Source organism: Cyanistes caeruleus, chromosome Z (genome assembly GCF_971803275.1).
Source record: "Cyanistes caeruleus chromosome Z, bCyaCae1.hap1.1, whole genome shotgun sequence".
NCBI lineage: Eukaryota > Metazoa > Chordata > Aves > Passeriformes > Paridae > Cyanistes > Cyanistes caeruleus.
Genome location: NC_141732.1, coordinates 56,476,277 through 56,493,911, shown reverse-complemented (window position 1 = coordinate 56,493,911; position 17,635 = coordinate 56,476,277). Strand labels below are relative to the sequence as shown.

At 41.0% G+C, this 17,635-nt stretch overlaps 2 long non-coding RNA genes across 3 annotated transcripts in view; one reads left to right on the top strand and one right to left on the bottom strand.

Moving 5' to 3' along the window:
• Nucleotides 1–1,788: 1,788 nt before the first annotated feature.
• On the bottom strand, nucleotides 1,789–15,120 carry LOC111940653 (uncharacterized). 2 transcript variants are annotated; one of them, XR_015280031.1, is made up of 4 exons: nucleotides 14,072–15,061; nucleotides 11,434–11,525; nucleotides 10,614–10,812; nucleotides 1,789–4,424 (listed from the first exon to the last, which is right to left on the bottom strand). It is a non-coding gene; the product is annotated as an uncharacterized LOC111940653 (long non-coding RNA). The 2 variants fall into 2 exon arrangements; XR_002869591.2 differs by lacking the exon at nucleotides 11,434–11,525 and having other exon boundaries at nucleotides 14,072–15,120.
• Nucleotides 14,895–17,635, top strand: part of LOC111940652 (uncharacterized) — a 16,898-nt gene continuing 14,157 nt past the window's right edge. The window contains exons 1-2 of the long non-coding RNA XR_015280030.1: nucleotides 14,895–15,840; nucleotides 16,290–16,415. This is a non-coding gene — a long non-coding RNA (uncharacterized LOC111940652). The remainder of the gene's footprint in view (nucleotides 15,841–16,289; nucleotides 16,416–17,635) is intronic.

Below are 17,635 nucleotides of genomic sequence, written 5' to 3'. Positions count from 1 at the left end.
CATGTAAAACATTCCAACTGTTCTATATACATCTATAGTCAAACTCTGAACTTTTCATCTTATCTTTTTGTGTATACATGGTAGTGGTGCTTTTAGTTGGTTGTTTGTTTAAATGCCATTTTAATACAATTGATTTTCTGCATTGGCTTAGCACCTGTCTGGCTGAATACTATCCAAATATAAAATACAGGTTTTTCAACATCTTCTAAACAACCTCTTTTAAAACTCCTGCAGCTGCCCTGTCTGTGAAAAGCCACAGGTTTCTTCATGGTCTTTCTTTGCTCAAAAGAGTTGGGGTCATAGTATTAAATTGCTTTCTGGCCTTGGCAGAATTTGGTTAACCTGTGTTTGAGATACTTGCCAGCAGTTTTGGAGGGGGGAGTGGGATACTTAGAGAATCTTTGAATTTGAGGAATACCAGAAGAAATCAGCCTTTCCATGGAACAAGGTAAGGTTAAATTAGTTTCAGTGCTTATTGAAAGCTCTTTGCTGGAGAGTAATCTGGGTTGCTTTCCTTTATTTGGACTTCACCAGGGCATGGGACGCTTACAGCAGCACTGTGTATGAACTACTGTAGACTGATTCAGCTGATGTCATTTTAGGATTACTTACTCTGTCTGGTCATGGATTCAAACTCCTTTGCTTGGAAGTTTTCTTGTACTGGAGGATCTGATATTTATGGTGAGAGTGTAATAAAAAAATTACATTTAGGTTTTAAACAACTGATGATCTGTACAAGACATCTGCAAGACATTTGCTTTATTCATAGTAAGTATGGAAGCTAAATGCCTTGAATGATTAGAAAAAAGCCCCAGCTCATTCGCATTGACCATGGCTTCATCAAGCATCGTGGGGTGATCAGCCCTGAACTGTAAGTCTCAAAGGCCCTGCTTATGCTAGTAAATTGAATATGCTTGGGGATGGTCTGGCATGGCAGCCAGCTGGCAGGAAACAGCCTTGAGCACTTTGAGCAGCCCCTTGTCATGGCAAGACAGGGTGGCTGCATACAAACTGCTTGGAGTGCTCTGGCTCCTGAGCCCTATTGAGGAACACTACAGAGGAGTGCAAGTTTGCACGGGCCAAAACCACGCTGGGGCTTCTCAAATGATTGAGCACAACTGACAGTTCTGTGCCTGGGAACACAGCCAAATAAAGTTTGATATATTGCCATTGTCCCGGCCAGAACACAAGTAACGTCACCTTTAGGTCCTTGATAGCTGGGTGGACTGATAACTGGTTGTATGACCCAGCATCAGTGACCTAAATGCTGATGAAGGTGGAGGGAGGAAGAAATGCTGTCTCTGAGTGACACAGACCTTGGCAGGTGGGAAAGATGGGTCCTGAAGAGGTGGAGTCATGCAGCTTCTTTAGATGCAGTGACATGAAGCTTTGGAAGTGCAGAGAGAAGGTAGGAGCGTCCCCACTGAAGGTGGAAAATGTTTGGTGCGCCCAAAGCCTTGCTGGTGACAGTGCCTTGTGGGCTTTGCAGCAGGTGCATGGTGTCTGGTTTAAAAAAAGGAAAATGGAGCAGAACTCTATCAGAGCCACAGCACAAGTGTGCACATGGGAACACATACATGTGCCCATAACCCTGGCTGGCAAACACCAAATTGCACTTCTGTTATAAAGAATCAATAGTGCCCAGTTTTACCCAGCATGGCCTCATTTTTGGCCCTTACACCTCTTACACCTACACAATTTACTCGCCTCCATAGTGTGAAAGGCTGTGATCTGCAATGGTCTGTCATCTGGGTGTGTGTATGCATGTAAACCATACAGAAACATAAATACTATAGAAAAGTCTCATGTTTATTGCAATTTTTATGTTTGTGGGTGACACAAAGCCAAACTCACTCAGTAGTAACATATGCACATACACAATGTACACAAAGACCATCTGTCTTCTGTGTGTCTTTAATAATGGTCTGTGAACTTTCAAGTTTCACTGTTCGTTAGAAACTGCACATTTAAATATGAGAATTACCCTTAAAACAAAACATGGTACATAAGGCGTGACTGTGAATTAAAGTAAGTGGCTAAATAAATTACAAATCTCTTTCATAATCATGTTTAGGCAATGCTACTGGCCAGAAAATGCCCTGACACTGTCAGGAAACCAAACTAGACAATGTGTCCTTTTTTATGTGTTTGTGTATGTGTATGTGTGCATCTAGTTACCCTGGAAACCATAATCTGTATCTCTCAAGCAATGGGTACCTATGAAGGAGGCAAAGTCACAGGAGTTTCTTCCAAGACCCCTCCTAATCCTTATGTTATCAGACCAACATTAAATTTCTGAGCACTTGGTAGTAGATGAAGTTCATTAGATATTTTGTAATCACTCTGGAATTTGTGGGTCATAGTTCATGCTCTGATTCAAAGGTAAATCCTATGTCTCTGTTACTTAATTGCAATTATGTATTTATACTAGCCAAAGTCACAAATACAAACCAAGATTTTACAAACCTGCAGCTCTTTCCAGGAGATTTTAACATACCTCATCACGTTTCATCCCAACAACAGATTTTTTAAGGAGCAAAAACACTTAGTCCCAGCCTGAGGCTGAAAAGCTGGGGCATGGTGGATTTGTTGAAGGGTGCAACAGAAGTAGAGTACAGCAGAGCCTCCTCAGTTCTCCCAGCACCTTCTCCTGGAGACACTGGGGACACTGCACCAATCAACAAGATGTCAGGCTGCCTTGTGAGATTGGCTGTGAAAACTTGTCATCTCATTCATGTTGTTAATTGGCTTGAGAAGAGTTAAACTATTCACAGAGATACTGTCTCCCAAGACTAACAGAACTAGGTCTAAAAGAAATATGAAGGAAGTGCCATTAGATAAAAATAAGCAACTTGGCTTTTTACATAGCAGTGAGGAACAATAATTCTTTCAGGCAGATGGTTACTCTTTACCTAAAGAGCACTGATAGGAAGCAGACAAGTTTAGGGAACTGCTGGTAGCAGAGTGTTTACACAGGCTTAAAATGTTATCCTGCTCCTTGGCATCCCTCCCAGTATGGAGAGGTACTGAGCAAAAGAAAGATGCAGATTGGACCTTTTATCTTAATGACAATAGGCTTTCTTTTCCATTTCGAGAAAAGAAACACCTTGTCTTAAAACACTTGGAAAGAGTGTTTTAAAGCTTGGGGGTCCAATAAGGGGACTCAATCAATGTGGACTTCCTCCCAGGGTGAATGGCTGGCTGGAGTGGCTTGGTTCAAGGACTGGGAAGCAGCTGTGTGAGAGGAGACTAGTGGCTGGTGGAAGTGTCCCTGAGTACAAAGGATACACCCAGCTGTCATTTTCAAGTGAATGTATGCTTTCCTTTCCCTCATCCCATCTTTGCTCTTCTTGTCCATACCTGTGTAAATTCCTTGTGGAGCTGTTGCCCCAGCCCTTATAGTTAGACAGGGAGCAGTGAATATTGCAGGATTAAGAGGAAGGGAGGTAAAAAGCTTTTATATATTGCCACTGAATATGGTCCAAGAACTATATACCATGGCCTGATAATCCTGAGGAATATCTGCCTTTGTCCTGGTCTACCTGTATGTCTCAGCCACACAGCTTGTAGCTATTAACTGTTTGCATCCCTGTGTGGCACAGATCTGTGCTTAGCTGTTTCTGGTTAACTGGTCAAAAACCATGGAAGTAGTTGTGTCATAAGGTAACACCTGATGTGATGTGTTAGCCAGGGCTTTGTTGGTTGTAAAAGGGCTAGTCATCAGTGTTGATGTGTGTCCTCTGTATGTCCTCTTCTCCCTGAAGGATGCCTTTTATGTCTGGTCCTGCAAATGGGGTTCTGAAATAGTTGGGTGGATGCAGATGCTCTCACAAGGGACTGCCTTGCTTATGAGTCTCCAAACACTTTCCTGGTTACTGAAGGTACTTTATGTCTTGAGTTATTGGTTACTTTGCATTTTCAGCAAAACAATTTGAGTTGCACAAGCAATTCCCTCTCCCCACCTCCCACACTGGTGAAAATACCTCCCTTTTGGTCAGAGAGCAGTGAAGTCTGTCTTTCATCACCCGGTGGTTTTTTTGCAGATTTGCCAGTTTTCTTGTGATGGACATTCAGCTTACTTGATTTTCTATACAAAAGTGGAACATTTTTTTAAATTGTGACTTGACAGGGGCTGGGAAACCCAGCTGTCTGTGTCCTCCTGGCCAGAGCATTGCAGTGTGCTGGGTACTGGGGGATGAAGGACCATCTGCTTGGCTTAAAAGCAGCTTCTTGTGGGAGATGCTTTGGTTCTGCCCAGGGATGTAGATTTTGATAATAGGAGTGGCATCTTGAGAAACATAGGAACTTTCTTCGAGTTGGAGCAGACCTAATAGCCTCCAAGATGCTAGAGGAAGTTTCTTTGGAATCCAGAAAAGATTCTGTGGGGCTTCTTCAGTGCTCACAGTTGCTGGATTTGGGCAAGACTGGAGGGGAAAAAAAATCATTTTCTGTCATGCACTTTTCCTCCAAGAAAACATGACATTTGTGGTCAAGCAACTCTACTTTGTTGACCTCACATAGTGCATTTTGGTTTCTATTTAGAAGTTATTTTATCTGACAAATAAATATCTACAGCAGAATAAATAGGTCTCTACAGTAAAATACTAACTTCTTGATTAAAAACCCATAGACATCTATGGTCCATCTTGCTGTCATGAAAGGGTAGAACATATCTACCTCAAGTCTCATGCTGGGTCTTGTTGAGCTGCTCCTTAGTGTTTCTTAACTGAGACCACAGGCAGAAAATGGGAAAAATGACAGAGCTGTCTGCAGCCTCGGAAACTGGCAACATGGACCTGGATTCTGACTCTACACTGAGGCTCAACTTCAGATAATTACAGGTGTAGCTGCCAATAAGCTGAGGCACATTTTCTCACTCTTTGCAGCTATTTTGGTCCTTAGAAGTACAACCAATTTCTTTCTCCTGCTTTAATTACAAGCATGAAAATAGTATTTGTGGTAAAACCCCCTCCAAACCATTAAAAACTGTGGTATGGGTTTTATAAATTCAGAGACAAACTAGCTGGCTGCTTAGACAATTGGTACAATCACAAGCTCCCATAATAAGAATATTTAAAAAAAAAGATATAACAATAATTTTTAACTTTGTAGGAAAGGTAAATAATGGATTAATTTTGATCTCTAAAACAGACAAAACCTTTCTTTCCCCCCTATCTTTGTTAAGTTAATCTGGTTAAAAGCTGTCCTATAAAATGCGTTAGCTTTCCCCCTGTCATCTCAAAGTCTTTACCCTGAAAGCATGTCTGTATGTGCTAAACTTCATACAGCCTGAGTATTCCTTTTGAGTTCAGTGGATTAATTCAGAGACCACAATGTTAGCATGCATCACTTGCAGGATTGAGGCACAGGCTAACAGGAAACAATTTCATGATGGAGCACTGCAGACTTTTAAAATGAACTGTTGAGAAAGAGCCAAACTGTGTAATTTTTTACTGAGGCCATCAAAAGGTTTGGTCCATGGACAAACAGATTTTACTTTCACTTGAGGGTGTTCGAGCAATACAATAGGCAGAAATCAACTACAATGACTATCTACTACAAATCCTATCTAAACAATAGAATTTTAATACTTTTAGATTGTCATTGTCAAAATTTATCTAGCATTCTTTTCTCATTACACTATATTAGTTTCTTTAATATGCTTTATTAGTTTCATATAATGCAGAAACATAAGTGTTCACTGAATATTTCCCTGTCTAGACAGTGATGTGTGCATTTAAAAAACAAATAAAATACTTCCCAGTAGTTTTCCAAGAACTGTATTGGAAGAGAGGGAGATGATGTTTCTTTTTTCTTCTCAGAAAAAATAGGAAGAGACTACCCTCTTAGTGATCTTGACAGCCCAGTCTGAGAGTTCACAATATTTGTGAAGAACTAGACGCAAAAATACTAAATTTATTTCTTTCTGTTCTTATGGCGATGAGAACTAGTGATCTACCCATTTTCTGCTGCTGTTGGACATGATCTGATGGAGATGTGCTCAGTGAATGTGCTGTTAGCACTAGCTTATCTTGGAATCAGATGCTTGGACTAGGGCTACAGTTGGACTGGTTGTTACTCTAGCTCAGCATCCTGCAGGGATGCACCTGATAAAATGCATGACAGCAGGTGTGAGAAATCTTGCAGCAGGAACCTGTGACATAGATAACTTTGAGGGGTTTTTCTTTGCTTTCCTGGGTATGAGTGATTTTCCTTGAAGTTACTGAGACTGTGTACTGCCTCTCCTGTAGCATTCTGTAACCAGTGCCAGAGTTACGTCTGCCAGCAGCTCTGGGAAATGCTCTTTCTCCACCTCATATTTCACCTGAGCCTGCAGTAAAGGACAGAAGTCTTGAAGTGGAAAATGGTGCACATAATAATTTTGTAGTTTTATTGGTATGAAGATTGAAAATGAGTGCCTATCCAGCATGTTCAAGCATCACACAATCACTGTATCTCAGGAGGGCTGAGATTGGAAAGGGCCTCTGGAAAAGGTGCAGTCCAACCTCCACCCCAGCTTCCAGCAGGGTCAGTCATACCATGGCCATGGTCATTGCTCATGTCCAAAGGTCTGTGTATCTACAAGAATGGATATGCTACAACCATTCTTGGCAACCAGTGTTTTATCACTGTCACAGTAAAATATTTTTGCATATGTAGGAGTGGAATTTGTTATATTTCAGTTTGTGCCTATTGTTTCTTATGCTGTCACTGGGCCCTGCTCTGGAGTCTGGATATGTCTCCACTCTCTCCCATCAGGTCATATATCTCTTCAATTTAGCTATATTTTAAATATAGACAGATGTTTCTCTTTTTAAAATCGTCTGCTGAAGTGGCACAATAGTAGAAAGGATGTTTTATTGCAGTTTGCAATGAATATATATATGATTTATTTAAACTAGTAGAGGCTACCTCTGACCCATATAACCAAGATTTGGTACTAAATTAAGAACAATGTATTATCATATACCCACTGAATTTAGTGTCTCTTGTGGAGCGGGCAGTCTTTATCAAATCACAAACTCCATATATTGTGTCTTCTTAATGGTTCAACTTGGTGATGTGAGAGGTCTTTTCCAACCTTAATAATTCTGTGATTCTTTTACAAGGACTTTTAGTCTATGAACCCTGAATATATTGATCATGTATACAAGTCTGCTGCTCCACCACATGCAGGTACGTGCTTTCATAGTACAATAAAGAAAGGATCAATGTTTTTGTGATAAGGCACCAGAAAATTATTGTTATTTTTTAGACAGGTTGTATCTTTCCAAAGGACAGAGATGGGGGGCAGTTGATTAGAAAATATATTAAGATCTGTATTGTTTGGAAGGAAAATATTTCCTGCTGTTATCCAGTAAGGGACACTTTGTGCCTGTAGCTGGATCTTGATTCTGAATCCTTTTGGTAGTGCAGTGCTCACAAAGAAATTAGTAGGAAATGGGGGTGTGAAACAGAGCACGACGTGTGCAGACCTACAGCCAACAAAGTACAAATCTCGCTAACTGTGCATTCTTTTGGCACTGATATATTGTAGGCAGAGAAGGTGTTGAAAATTCTAAAATTACAGTATGAGAGGCTTTTCTAGGAGGTGTAAGTTTATTAGCAAGTGAGTAAATAGTGTATTGTGTTTGACACAAATAGTAGAAGACATGGTTTATCCATCAGCTCAGTGTTATAGCCTGTGTTATAGATCAGGAAAAAAGAACTAGTTGCGTGTTTTGTTTTGACACTTCCAAAACTTCTTGCGGAAAAAGGAATAAATGTGGAGGGTGCCTTGGCTGTGGCCATTGCCCACAAACCTTCTCTCAAACAGCTCTATGTGGGTAAAAATACTTTCAGAACAAGGAGAATTTTGTAGGGAAGAGCCCTTGAACATTCAACACTTAGATTTATACTGTTTCCCTTCTTCATGAATTCCAGCCACAATCTTCTACCTCTTGTTTTTGAACCACTACAGCTAGAAAAATATATATTTTCAACCAAAAAATTGGATATTATTTCTTCAAGATACTTGCTATTAAAAAAAAATATAACTTAAAATAGTTAAAATGTTCACTTCTATCTCTTTGCATTAAAGAAATGTGATCATAGTGCCACAGGCCTGAGCTACAAAGGGTTTAATGAGCTGTAGGACTATCAGATCAGTGCAGAACATCTGTATATGAATTTCAGTTTCCAGCCTCCGTCAGGTATCACTTAGTGTGATTCAGATATTCATATCTAATCCTGCTTTCATCTGATCATACATAATCTCTCTGCAGCCTTCTTAACTTCAGGGTGCTTTTTGTTAAGAAGGCCTGCAAGAGGTATTTAGGAGCTGGAATCTCTCTGCCTCCAATGGAAAAATCTCAAACTTGCTGGCAACATTGAATGTGGCATTTAAGTTATGCAAATTGGTACTTCTTAGCTTGAGAGATTTTTTTTTTTTTTTAAATCTCTGATACTACTATGTCTACCAAAATACATGCAGTATTTAGATCTGCAGGAGTGTGTACACTGTGAAAATGTACCATTATATAAGCCCATGTTCCCTGCAGTACTTATTCCTGACTGCAAACCAATGAGATTGAAGTCTAACTGTCATTGCTAAGAATCTTACATCTGCTTAAATAATCAAGTGTAAACTTCACTTTTGGTTATGTAGAATAAAAGAGTGGAAGCAACAGGTTGTGCTACCACATAATTTATGAAGAATAAGAAATTGTGTCTCCCATCCGGAAGCCATCTTCCTAAGTGCTGAATATTGTTGGTGGCTGGTTCAGAGGTCTTTCCGACTCCCAGCATTGTCACCAACTATCCTGGACAGGAGTCCTGCAAGGAACGGCTGTCCAGGGAGTCTCAGGCAGTTTCCCGCCAGGGGTAACTCTTATGAGCAGTCTGAGGCTTCAAATGATCAGCTCTTTTAGATGTGATTTCAGTTCTGTAGTGATCAGCTCAGATCAGCCCAGCTCCTCTCATGGGTTACCCCAGCTGTGCACAGATGAGAGATGGGAGACCGTGTAGCATTCCACGGGGTCCTTTATTGGCAGGCTTCAGCGAAGGGGTCCAGTGATGACTTCCACTGAACTGGGCAAAAGCTGGGGTTTTTATAGGGAAGGGGAGAACTGGGAGAAGGACCAATGGTCTGAGACTGGGGTAAAATGACCAATAGTTTACAAGGAGATAATATGGGGTCCCGAAGCAGCAAGGGGTCCACAGCTTAGTCATCATGACTAAGTAGTTTTTTCTTATCTTGGGGGACAGATCTCCAAGGAGGGAGCCTGTTGGAGGACTGCCCTTCCTCCACACAATATAACTTGCTTTGAATAGCCTTATGCTTTCAGTTCAGTTCATGATAAAGTATTGAAGAGTTTGGCTAAGAGTTGTGTACTGCATGACTGTCCCTGCTGTCAGCAAGGAGGAGATTGAGCTGTATGTGACTGCTGCTGAGGACATCTTACAGAGGGCATGCTCTGTGACTTCTCTACACTCTTCCCTGCCAATATTGGAAGGATGAGGCTTCATCACCAGAAGATTATGGAGAACTGTGATGTGCTCCAAGGGGACTTCATTAGACACTGCTGGGAAACATACTCTTTTGGAGAATTTGAGAGCAAAACATAAAAGCTTCTTGTTTCCCAGGGGAGAAACAAAGGGCTGAGAAAATGGTGGGATGAGGAAATGTTCCATGAAAGGTGGCCTTTGTCAGCAACTTTCACCTCTTGATTGATGCTGGGCGTTGGAGTTACTTACACAAACAGAACAAGCTGCATGGCATTGCACTTTGCTGACTTTAACCACAGCAGGTTTTGCCTTTTGCATGTTGTGAGCAGTTTTTGATCAGTGAATTGAGACAGATCACTCCTGTTGAAAAGTATGCAGTGAAGAGGTAAAAACATCCTGTTACAAGAACTGAATCTACTACTCAATCAGTAATATCTGTAAATTAGTAAATTTAGGAGAATATAAATTTGCCCTGGCAGAAAGTATGCCTAGACCTGTTGTAGCAATTAAGCACAACAGATTAGTGGTTTAATTTACTGGCAAACGTGTAGCCCATGGGTTCTAGTTTGCTCAGCCGTGGGAAAAGCCTTGGTTGTCAGTTCTTCTTCTTGCCAGGGGAGAAGTGACGACAGCTGAAGATTTATTTGTCTGTCACACTTCCCTCCTATGAATGAGGAAGGAGTCCAAAGGTATGATTAAATAAGCAGAATTACTTAGAGGAGATATGTGAAAGGACAGAGGAAACTGAGGTAGAGCTTTGCAAAAGCTAACCTAACTGGTGGAGAAAGAAACTTCCCAACAGTGACAACTATACAGAGACCAGAGAGCAGAGATAGGAGACTACTCCTGCTGGAAAAGCAAATCACTATGAGACAGCAAGAACTGGGAATAAGGCAGATAGTCCTCAGAAGACCAGGAGTGTAGTTTTCTGCTGAATTCAGGATTGTGAACATAACCAGTATAGGGAACACTGCCATACAACTTGTGTCTTGAGTTCTTTTATGTAGCCTCTATTTTAAAATACTCAGACAGATTTTACCATATGAAAAAAAAGGCAGATGATTTGGTACAAAATGCAAGCAGTTAAGATGCTTTTGTATCAAACTTTATCCTGTTTTCACACTTACCTGCTGATGTATTACAGCTATTACAGTAGTTGAAGGCTTTCTTCATAGAGTTGCATCATAGTGTCTCTTGAGTGGTGCCCTGTCACTGTCCTTATTCACTGAGCACTGCAGGTAGCTGGCTGAAGTCTGCTTCCCAAGCGTTCCACAGGAAGGTTAGGACTACACAGGCAGGAAATTGGACTTTTCTGGGAAGGGAGAGCTGGTATGCAAGAACAGGCTCTTTAGAGAACCCTGAAATTAACTTCCTTTGAATCGAAGACCCAATAAATTGCACTTTTTCTCACATTCAATTGACTTCTCTGAATCAAAGCTTACCAGCATGTGTGTATATACACATTTCTAAATACAGGTGTAAACACAGAAAGTACCCTTGTCCTCATACTCAGCTATCCTTTGCAGTACCCATGTATGCTCAGCACACTGTTTGAATTCACTCATTTGTACGCTGATAAGGATGGAGTAAGAAGTTGCACAGGGCAGAAGAGACGTCTGCGTTGGACTTGAATAAATCTTTCTAATCCAGGCTGTGAGCTACATAAGTATTATCAAATTAAATATTTTATTATGCAGTAAATCACTGCAAATGTTCAGAGTATTACCTTTAAGATGAATGCAGCCCCATTCTTTTAACAACAAACTATACATAATTTACAGTTAGTGCTATATTCTGTGGCTAGACTATTATTTTTTCTTTTCGTGGCCTGGACTGACAGAAAGCTGTGTGGAGATAGATAACATTATTCTAAATCTAAGGAATTAAACCTCGTAGGGGGTCAGACTGTATTAACTGGAGTAGTAGCAACTTGTTGAGAGTACTGACCTGAGCTCTTGTTGGCTTGGAGCAGGAAGACAACTCAATTCTGCCTGACTGAATGACACCCAGCACACAATTTAGCACTGAATCTGAAAGAACTTTCCACAACTGATTAGATGCCTTATCAATATCTTTCTTCGCTTTGGGAAGTCTGATTTTGCAGCTTAACATTAGGATCTAAGAACAGCCCAAACATGCTCCCCTAGCTGATATATCTACTTTATGCCCATTGACACAGATCCCAGGAACCAGATAGTTGCTTATGTATTTGTTCTTACAAGTCCACTTTGAAAGACTTCATGTTCCACATTGGCAAAGAGGGACAGAGAATTTTGTGTGGGTGATTTTACTGAGCAATCACTTGAATAGAAGGAGACACAGGGATATAACCATGCAAGCTGTAATTTTTCCTGTTTTATGCTACAATAACAGGGGGTTAAAAAATAAGTTTGTGGTGTGGGGCAGAAACAAGTTCTGATTTTAAATAGCGTGCAGACTTCTGGACCACCTTAGTCTGAAAGATAATGAGCTGGATGGCTAGAACAAAACACAAGAAATTTTGTTCTAAGTGAAATATCTTGACATGTAAAGATATCACATACATACATTTCCCCTGATCAGTCTAACTGTCATAAAATTGTGCTAATATTGCATCTATGCTAATTAGTCCCTTACTGCCTTTCCACCTCTCTTGTATAGTACCTGCCTAGGAGTACCTGGACTGTCCCCTGCAGCACTGATGACAGCGTGACCTGCCATGCAGCCAGGACATATGAGAGAGAGCCCAGGTGTGCCACCACTGCTGGGGCATAGGGCTCTGGTAAGCTCAGTTGTGTCCAGGAAGCTGTTATGACACATGCATCTTCCCTTTCACCCTCATCTCTATCAAAGGAAATAAGACATTTCAAAACAGAGGCTCACATGGGCTAGTGGATCAATGTAAAATCTCTTCTTTTGGTTAGAGTCTAAGAAGTATTTTCAGCCCTGCATTCTCATTCTCTCTTTTTTTCTTTTCTTTTTACTGTTTTTTTTTTTAGTATCTCTTCTGAGAGAGCTTAAGAAAGAGCCTTTAATTAGCAAGTAAATGAAGTCTCTTGCCACTAAGGAGTAGATTTAGAAGATCCCTCTAATTACTGGAACCAGATTGATTGCAAATACCAGTTTGCTACCTGTTCCAGTGAAATGAGGTTCTTGTAAAATGTTACAAAAAGCTTTCATTTGCATCATCCCTCCACTCCAGCCAATGTTGCTATTACATAAAGGGAGGACTTGTTTAAATCCGTATGTTCATGTAGTTCAGTTGTTTGAACTGGAGAGGCAGAAGAACTTTCTTACTGACATTTTTCTAGAACTCCTATCGAGCTGTTTTTCTTGTCTAACAGAATTACAGAATCATTTATGTTAGTAAAGACCTCTGAGATTATTGAGCCCAACCTTGTCAACTAGATTGACATTAAGTGCCATATCCAGTCATTTCTTGAATACAAATCTTCCAAGTAATCACTGAGAGCTCCCAATGTATTGCTGTTTTCCTCCCATGCTTTGCCCTCACTACTTCAATATATAAAATTATCTTAACTTCCCTTAATGCCCACCCTTTTTGGAATCATCTAGTTTAAATTTACCTTACCTGTTTAGTATGAAACAAGTCTTCTCTGCCTGACTGCATGAGGAAGTCACAAGTCATTAACAGCTGTGTTAAACTACACGGTGGTAATAAACAATCTCCCTACAATGATATGTCTTGCTAAGGTGGGAAAAAAATATACTGAATGCTGCAAACTAAGAATGATGATTGATCTTGGAGATAGCTGAAGGACTTTGCCCTGTCCCAAAAATAATTTACAGTTGCCTGGAGAAAGTCCAAACTAATATCAAATACTTTCATTTGAAATATCAGCTCCCCTCCAGAAGCAGCTTCACTGGAGTTGCTTGCTATCAATGCCAGAAGGTATTGTTAGAACAGGTTTGACCAGTTACTGCAATTCAGAGAACTGTTTAAATAGTTATATACTAATGTTGCTGGATAAATCTGTGTGAAAGTACCCCTATTGCTTCAGTCACCACCACAGTTTTCTAAGATCAACCAAGATTTTTTTGGTAAGATAATTCTGATCCAAGAATTACTGAGCAGCATTGGTGCCTGAGTTTAGCCCAAACACTGTGTCAGCAGCAGCAGTGCCCAAATTCCCAGCTCTACAAGTATGGGATTGAGAACTACTAAGGGAGCAGGAAGAAAATGTTTAACTGAAACAGGTATGGAAGAATACGAGATCCTGTGACTCTTCCTGCAGGAGAATGCTCTCCTGCTCTTTCTCTTTCTCTTGCTTCAGAGAGTGTCTCAGTCAGCTCTGCTTTTAGTTGTAATTTCAAAACAGCTAGTAATGAGCTGTGGAGAAGGCTTTCAGCTGTTAGTAATGACCAAATTATAGAAGGAAGGGATAGAGAGGATCAATAGCTATTGATCAGGAGCAATTCACAGACAGAGAGGAGAGCAGTGTGGAGGCATTCAGTAGTAGGAGGAGAACAACAGAGAAGATCCAGTCCTACTGGGGTTAACAGTTTCAGCATCTCTATTATCAAATACAACAAAAGAAAAATGTAATCTGTTATTACTGTAATACCATATGCCAATATATATTACCTCACAGCATGCAGATGTTTCAACCTATGCCCAGAGCAAGATGTCCAGCATAAGAAACAAGAATACAAATGTTTTCAGATGTCAGAGCATAAGTAAACAGTGGAAAGATCAAGTGGAGTTACATTTCAGGGGCTCTGCTGTTATAGTGCTCTGGAGGAATTACAGACATCAGGCTATCGCTATTGATTCTCAAGTGCTTATTATGATGCCTACTGATGCATTTCTGGTTCTTTTCTTCCTCTTTACTGGAGAATATCATGGGAATGTTCTATTTTCCTTCTTTCTCCAAAATATGCTCAGAATCAAACAGACTGAAAGCAGATCAGTGGATACATCACCGTCTTACTTGGCCTACCAGCCAGGTATTGGCAATGACATCTGTCTGATTTTATCTCACAGACCACTTCAACAAGCACTTGAGGTCCTAATATATTATTCCAGGCTTCATATTGCAGAGATTGATGCGCACTTTAGTGTCAAAAGAGTAATGATCAAGTTTTCACTGGAGGAATGTGCTGGTTTTATATTAATTGATTTTTTTGGTGAGGAGGAAGTGAGCCAGCCACGGAAGTGATTTTCTAAGAGATACTGCTAAGAGCTTCCTCTGTGCCCGGCAAAAACCAATTGCTAGTTGTCTCTCAGAATAGGCATGCTGATGACCCAGTTAAAGAGCTGGACACGCCTCTGTGAGGTTCACATTTTAAACCAAACAACCCTAGAAAAAGCTCTCTTCCTTCCGGCTTTTGAAGAGAGGAGTTCCCTGCCGCGGCCTGGTGGGGCTGGGCCGGGCCGCGGCCGCTGCCATGCTGCCAACACTCATCCCAGCCCGCGCTGAGCTGGGGTCTGCCGGGCCCGGGAGCAGCGCTGGGCTGGGCCACAGCATGGGCTCCTGAGCGTCTGCCTGGCCATTTCCTGCTGCCGCTGGGTTCCCACACAGCCCCTCAGCGTGGCCGCTGGAATCATGCTGAAAAGAGCCGTCCGGGTACCACAGGAGGTTATGCAGCCGAAATCAATGCTGCGAGCCTCCAAGGCCGCTCCCAGTGGGAATCGCAGGAGCAACTGCGAGAGGCCAGTCCCTCATGCAAGGCTTGGGTAAGATTAACTCTTTTAGTGCACAGATGACACCTGTAGACCTCAATCCTCTCTAGAGTGAGAGAAATGGAATAACTGAAGAACAGCATGAAGACACAAAGGTCAGTGAAGAAGGAGTCAAGTCCCAGATGGAAGGAGAATGAGGAGATGCCTTAGTCTTGGGCTGAAATTCTCTTCTAAGACTAGGCTGAAGATATGATCAATACATCAGACTTTTTCCCTGTAACTCATGGAATGTATTTTGGGGGAATATAGTTCTAACCACAGCCATGAACAGAGGCATCCACACTGAAGCATATGTTGGAGTAGGTGTGATCCAAATGAGAAGTTTGAATAGAGAGAGGTAAAGGTGATGAAGACCCTTTGCTCCCAGGGAAGAAGAAGGAGAAGACCTCTGTTCTTGGAGCTGAAGATAACCTCAGAGATAGATGAAGAGAACCTTTGTTTTTCAGCAGCACATCCTTAAAATAGCACCCCAATAAGCTGGCATGACCCATGAATGCAGCTGTGGGAAGGCTGAAAAAAGATGGGAGGAACTTCACCATTGCAGATTTCCAGGTGGCTGCTGTTCATGGAAATGAAAAGCCACAAGAGAACTGTTTCTTGTGGAGAAGTCTCCATGGAATGGCAAGAGAGACTCCTCTCCATAAGAAAACTGAAGAAAGATTATTCTAGAGGTGGTAAACTGAAAGTCCCAGGTTTTGTCTCTTTACATTGTAAAGAAAAGAAAGTGTGAGGGGAGTAGAGGTGTTCTGAAGGTTTATTCTGATTTCTTAGTTTTCTTTTAATTTTTTTAAATAAAGTTTTCTGTATACCTTTTAAAGTTTGAGCCTGCTTTGCTCTCTGCTTAATCCTATATCAGAGCAGAAAATGAGTAAATGATTCTAGTAGATGCGCTGGCATTTGGCCAGCACAAAACCCACTATATCTAATTGATGCATTGGCTGGGAAATCTCAGATTGGCAAACCAAAACCACTACAAGGAAGAAAAAGGCTAACTGCTGAAACTGATTTTCTTAGATAAAACAATAGCAGGAAGGTTAGTGGCTTAGTCTTTGGGCTCATAAATCTCTAGAGTTGACTGAATTCTTGTTTCTCATATGTAAACTGAAAATGGGTTTCCCAGTTGTGTGGTGTTAATACAGCAGAACTTCACGAGAGTTCTTCATGTGAAGAAGTCACTGAAGATAACAGGTTGCTGTACATCATCTGATCTGCAGGTTCCCATACCTGCTTCTCCTCCATGGCCCGGGTGAGTTGGTTTGAAATTTTGTGCCTTTTGATGAAAAATAGGTGAACCAGTTTTCATTTGCCCAGTGATATTGTGAGATGAAAACATCCATAAAGGGGTGTTTAATGTGGGAAAAAATTGACTACTAGCTTACTGTCCAGTGACTACATGTTATGTGTCCTTCTCCACAGGATCAACCACTGGAATACAAAGCAGAGTTCAGAAAATTTTAATGCCTGTGACAGCTGTGCTGTGTTGCATTTATGTCTCATGTGCAGCGGTCCCTAGTAGTGGTTAGTGCTTCAGATACAGATGTGTACTTCTGGGGCTGTTAACCCAGCTGACCTGGAGAAGATCACAAAAACAGCAGCCACCACAATGCCTGCTGTGTCTCATTTAGTATATTGGCTGCCAGTAGTCCTGAAGCATATACTCCATACAAAGGAAAGCACAAAGAATACCTCAGCTCTTTGAATCTTTTAAAATACTGCAACTATTAACATCTTAAAAATTTGCTCTTGCTTAGTCCTATCCTAATTGTGATCAGGCTGGCTAGATAAAGTATTGGCCTTTCATCTATATAATATGCTTTTGGCCTGAGGCAAAGCTAGAGTTGCTCAGTAATGTCAGAACAACCAAACTAAAATAAACATCCACTTCTGATGTAATTTCTCCAAGGCTTTTCCTTTGTGTGTAAAATATTCAATCTAGCTGAAAGCTGTGGTAACCTCTTCAGGCAGTGCCTTTTGCTTTCCTTTAGAAGAAGACTATTACAAGGATTATCAGTTGAAGCGACAAGGTGCTTATTCTGCTCTCATTTCCACCAGCCTGGATCAGGACTAATTCTATTGACTTCAAGGATTTAGTCGCTGTGAGGGAAGAATGTGGGTGAAAAGGTGCTCATAAGGCTGCAGCAGCATTTTGATGCCGATTAGCATTGTTAATCACTAGCAATCTGCTGTTGCCAGCCAGCAGCTTTCTAGAAATAGCGAGAGTGCTCTAAGCACAGCAACAATCAAGAGTTCACTTTCGTGAGGGAAGTGCCATTTAAGGCGTATTTGGTAAAACGTATACCAGAGTCCTTCCCTCCTTTTGTATTAGCTTTTTAAAATCCACTTCTGTTCTGTTTATATGTTTCTCAAGCATTGATCTTTACAGTGGAGTTTAACATTTCACTTCCTATCTTACTTCCATCCTGTCAAATAAAGTTTCAAATTACTGCAACCACTTGTCCTTTCATG